Genomic DNA, 5,778 nt, shown 5'->3' on the forward strand with positions numbered 1-5,778 from the left:
GAATCTGCATGGCTGGCGCACGTCTGGAAAGCGGCGAAAATTATATTGCTCTTGAAAGACCCTGGTAAAGGATTTCATGTTGAAAACATTCGGCCGATATCTTTGATTTGGAATCCAGTAAAATTAATAGAAATAATTTTGCATGGCCGCCTCTCAATACATATCTCAGAGGTTAATGCTTTGAGTTCTTCCCAGATTGCTTTCTGCAATGGATGCTCAATATGGTCTGCACATGTAGATTTAAAAAGCAGGATTCGCCTTGCAATGTGCAACAAGGAGGCATCAGCGTTAGTGACGCTCGATATTGATAAGGCCTATGACAGCATTGAACATTCCATTCTACTTATCAAGTTGTCATTATTACGTCCTCCGTTCTACATTTATGCATGGATCAGGGAATTTTTGAAAGGACGAGAATTCTTTTGCACTGATGAATCATTAATCTCAGACACCTATGCACAGACAAGAGGGGTGCCTCAGGGCTCCGTGCGCTCCCCACTCCTTTTTAATATATCAATGTGCGATATTCCGGTTCATCCTGATGTCAATGTATATGTATATGCAGATGACATAGCATTATTCGCCTCTGCAAAAGATATTCATGACCTATATCGTTCACTACAGGCTTACCTTAATGCACTTGAGGTCTGGTTGGACAAAATTAAATTGGTTATAAATGTGTCCAAAAGTAGTGTGCTAGTTTTTAAAACCACAACCCCCTTATATGTTTTGTTAAACTACAGCTAAGATGTGATACCTCAAGTGGAATCTGTGCGGTATTTAGGCATTACATATGATGCTATTATGGATTGGAGGCTTCACATCAAGTATAATGTTAGGAAAGGTGAGCGTGCCCTTGGTAGGCTGATACGGATAAGTAACAGGAAATTTGGTATGCGTCCAGATACTCTTCTACTTTTGTACATAGCCTATGTGAGACCGATTCTGGAATTTGGCTGCATTCTTTTTTCTGGGTGTCAAAAATATAAGCTGCATCCTTTGCTGCTTTTAGACGGTCGCTGCGCCTCTGCCTAGGGCTTCCACAGTCAGTCTGTACCACTGTTCTGTACTTGGAGACCCGCATTCCGGACCTTAACTCCCGTTTCCGCCTTCTAACTGTCGGATCATTCTTGCGATCATTTCAGGCTACTCTCGGTGTGGCTATACCTATTTTTGTGTCAAACCCCGCCCTCTTTTTCCCTCACCAGTGGCCAAGGGTCTGCAAGCCCCAGGTTGTCTTCACGCAGAGCATTTTAGCAAACATTGCAGTGGACCTTGCTTCTATATTTCCTATTGGTTGCTCGATGTCCTTTGTGGATATAAATTATGATTCTATATTTCCATCTAATGTGAAGCACTTACCCTCAAGTCTAATATCCAGTCCCCTATGTGAACACCTTGAAAAGCTCCCTTATCACACTTTAATTGCCATTGATGCGTCTGTGATTGCGCACAACGCAGTGATTGGAATTTTTCCACACTCTCTTTCCTGGAGTTTTTCGGTGCGTGTCCCGGATTACACACCGATATTTCTAGCAGAGTTTATGTCAATTGGGCTAGCACTACTAAACGTTCCCTGCAGTCAATCAAAAATGATTTTCCTATCAGACTTTCTTCCTGTTTTGCTGTCACTGGAGTCCGCACGGGATGGTCTGTTGAGCAGCTCACTAAAGTATTTCATACCGAGGTGGGTGAAAGAAATACGCTTCATCTGGGTCCCTGGTTACAGCGGTAATTTCCAGAACGAAGCGACAGGTTTCCTGGTTACATCAGCTCTTGATGCATCTGTTTCATGAACCATCCCTAACATCACCATTTTCGGAATGTCCCGTTTCCAGCGATATCACTACCTAGCCGCTTCATGCAATGATCCTTTGCAATCTACAGCCGAATTTAGCAGCATCTCATATATTCATGGAAAGTTCGTTCACGTAAATCATGGCAGTGTGAGGTAACGATGACTCTCCTGAGATGCAGGATTCCTTGCCTAAATCTTTATTTATGTAGATGCGGGATCAGCCCCACAAACCTTTGTGAGGCTTGCAGTGAAATTGAAAATATTGATCACTTCCTTCTCGCTTTCCGAAGGTTTTCACATCAGAGGAGGGTGCATTTAGAAACTCCAATGGCACGCTTGGGATTTACGTTGTCGGTCCCGCTTCTACTCGCCTTCGGTGCGAGTGCGAAAGGTTTTGCGTTGCCTCCAATCTTCAGTACTTACATAGCTACATAACAGCTACGGACAGATTCTCTTGTTAATTGTATTCCAAATTTACAAAATTCCAAATTTTGCTTCATATTTTTTTCTTTCAATAACTTTTTTGATCTTAAACATTATGCTTTTGTTTAGTCGTCAATTACTTTATTACACTAATTCAGTTTGTGTAGGACGTTTGGCAGTCCACACTGAACCCTGGCCAATCCCCCTTCGTGGGTATGTGCCAAATATCAAAGAAGAAGAAGAAGCGCCAGCAGCTTTGCAGAACAACAGAGATTAGACCCTGAGCTAAAAGCGCTAGTCGATTACTTAAAAGGAAAGAACGCGTCCCTAACTGCTGTCTTCAGGCGTCACTTATCATCGTTCGCTGTAAACAATGGCATCCTGCTGAAGAAGAACGTCGCACCCAACAGGATAGGACCGCGCAGCTTTGTGTTGTGCCTAAAACCCTGCGGCAGGTAATTCTGGAGGCATTGCACTATGCGCCCACAGCAGGTCTCGGGTTTGCGCTCACGTTGCTTCGAATCCAGGAGAAGTACTACTGGGCACAGCAAGGGTTACAGTAAATGGACGAAGCTACCGTACCAGCTTCGTCGTCCTACCGCAGTGTTTCCGTGACGTGATTCTGTGCATGGATTTTCTGAATGAACATCGGGCGATAATCGACCTCCGATCCAAGCTCATCAAGCTCTCGACGGAGAAAGCCATGCCAACCACAAGAACTTCGACGCATCACATCGCTCTGAACGTCCTAGACGGAGAATTGACCGTACCGCCCCGATCAAGCGTCATCGTCCATGTGGATACAAAAGAAGTCGAACTCGCGGAAAGCGTTGTCGAAGGAAACACTCAGCCTTTACTGGATAGAGGACTTGGAGTTGCAAGAGGAGTCACTCGCTTCTGTCATGGGCAAGCTGAAGTGCTCGTTACGAACTTTACCGAAGAATACCGGTACCTGAACAAGGGCATGACGATTGCTTTCTTTGATGAGCTAGCGGACACCAGAGAAGTATTCGCCCTCCTCAGCCAGCTTGAAGACGATCCACCCAACTGAGCCAAGCAGCCCAATTTCGACATATACAAGCAGAAAGACTTTTCAGGACCTCATCCGGGAGATCGCGCGAGAGGAGCTCCGCCGATTGCTGCCATCATCGCAAGAACCCCAGGTGGCAACGTTCGCGGACGTCGTCCATCAAGAAGTCCAGCAGGTACCATGGGCGTTCCTTAAGCGACGGCTTCGACGGCTGCAGTGCATGAATCAGCAGCGATAAATTATGCTTCTGCATTACGTCGACCTGCACCCCGATGCGACATCCCAAGCCCTCTTCGCTACCATCCTGCCCTCTAAAGGCGCCCCTGGGCCCCCGTTCGCCAAGTCTACCAACGATCTCCAAGCCCAAGAAATTGCGGCGCCTGGAGGACGTCTAACAACCGACAGCTCTGCTTCCATTATGGGGAAGCAGGACACATCCTCCGTCACTGCCCGTACAGGCGGATCGGCCACTGTGGTTTTGCTGTCGACGCTCCACGACACCGTCCTGGCGAGCGACCATATATGAACGACTTCCTGCGTAGCGGAGAGCAAGCGTCGCCAAGGCGTCTGTCACGCTCCCCATCGGCGTACAATGCCCCATTTGCGTCGCCGAGCCGCGGCTATGTGCAAGGACGGGAGCCTAGCCCTCGTAGGGAAACTGAAGACAGCAAACATTGGAGGTGAGGTTGTTAAACGGCGAACTAATGAAGATCCTCCATCGTCGACGACAAGTGACAATGTATCAACCAATACCCCGCCGCTACGCACGACGAGGACATCGACAACCACACAACCACACGTTACACAAACACCGACACCCAGTGAAGTGACAACCGTGTGCCCTGGCCGCGACCTCAGCAAAAGACGGAGTAGAGATCGAACACCGAAACCAACATGCAATACGAGGACTCGAGCAAGTACCTTGCCGTTAATGTCGACGGACGCACAGTTACCGCCCTAGTGGACAACGGAGCCGACTACTCTGTCATCAGTGGAGCTTTCGCCGCCCAGCTCAAGAAAGTGACGACTACTTGGGTAGCCCGCTAACCCGCACCGCTGGTGGTAACCTTACTACGCGTGTTAAAGAATCCGTAGTGTTTAATTTTTGCAATGTATATGTTTAAGTTGCATTTTTTATTTTAGAACACCGAGCAATAGTTTTTTAAGGGGGGGGGGGGGTAATGCCCGACACCTTCAAAAATCTATCTGCTGTTTTTAGCAGCCGCCTGCATGCGGTATTATCACTCTGATTCTGGCAACATATCAATTCTGTATTCTTTATTTGTTAATGTTCGATGTCGCGAGACGCCCCTTTATTGGTTGCTTTGTCGCACAAGATACACCAAGATCTGTCTCGAAGATTCCGGCCACTAACGTATCTTTCTACAATGTTGAGCTCGCTTGAACCAAGCCGTACGGACACGCTTACGTGGCTAAGCGAGAGCAGCCTAATTGGACATTCAATGGTTAACGAGGGGCGGATTCAGATCTTTCTCCCATCTGGATGGTGGAGGCTGAGTTTGGCAGCACTTGCCAATGAGGCCAAGACTAATGGTTTTGTGATGTCACAGAAACCACCGACCAATAAGTGCCCCGTTATGTCGCATGCCAACTATTACCTCGTTTGGTTTATGGGGTTGAACGCCCCAAATCGCCTACGGCTATGAGAGACGCTGTAGTGGAGGACTCCGGAAATTTCGACCACCTGGGGTTCTTTAACGTGCACTGACATCGCACAGCACACGGAAACCACTCCATTTCGCATCCATCGAAATGCAGCTGCCGAGGCCGGTGTTAGATCCCGCGTTCTTGGGCACAGTAGTCGAGCGCCTCAACCGCTGCGCCACCCCGGCGCGGCGCCAACTATTACCTGCCAGAAGCCTTACATCCCACCTAGCTTTTACAACTTCGGTCATAAGTTAGAGCTTCCGCTCAAACAGGCATCAAAAAGCACTCAGGAGTAAGTCACGTTTTCGAAACATTATACATTTCCGGCTCTTGTAAGCGAACAGTACACTTAAAACGTTTCAGAAGTCAACTTCTAATCTGAGCGATAATGGCTGAGATGGAAGAAGCCAGTTACCCATACAACATTACAGGACCTTCTAAATTTACCTCCACATGTTTCAAATTATGCGCTGATGGTTATTTAAAATTCCTCGCTGTGCATAAGGCATGAAGCTTGGCGGAGACAGTGACAAGGTATTTGTCATCGTTAGGCACGTATATAAAAGAAACTTTAGCGGACTTGTTCGATGTGAGAGGATGCGTTTCTTCTGCAGACTTAGAAAAAACGGCATTTATAGGTGACACATTGTAGAGGGCTCCTAGCAAGCGCGTGTTTTGTACATAGTCGCCTATGAGTTTCAAGGCCGATTCGCATCGCAGCACATGCAAAGTGGTGAAGATAGGAGTGAATCTCCTCTAGCCGTGAAGGGGTATTACGTCATTTTCACTTAAATGAACAGATGAAGCTGGTAACTGTATCGGCGTTATCTTCCTATCTGAATGGGAGCAGCGTAGAACC

This window comes from Amblyomma maculatum, chromosome 2 (genome assembly GCF_055883805.1).
Source record: "Amblyomma maculatum isolate TAMU_Amacu chromosome 2, ASM5588380v1, whole genome shotgun sequence".
Classification (NCBI taxonomy): Eukaryota; Metazoa; Arthropoda; class Arachnida; order Ixodida; family Ixodidae; genus Amblyomma; species Amblyomma maculatum.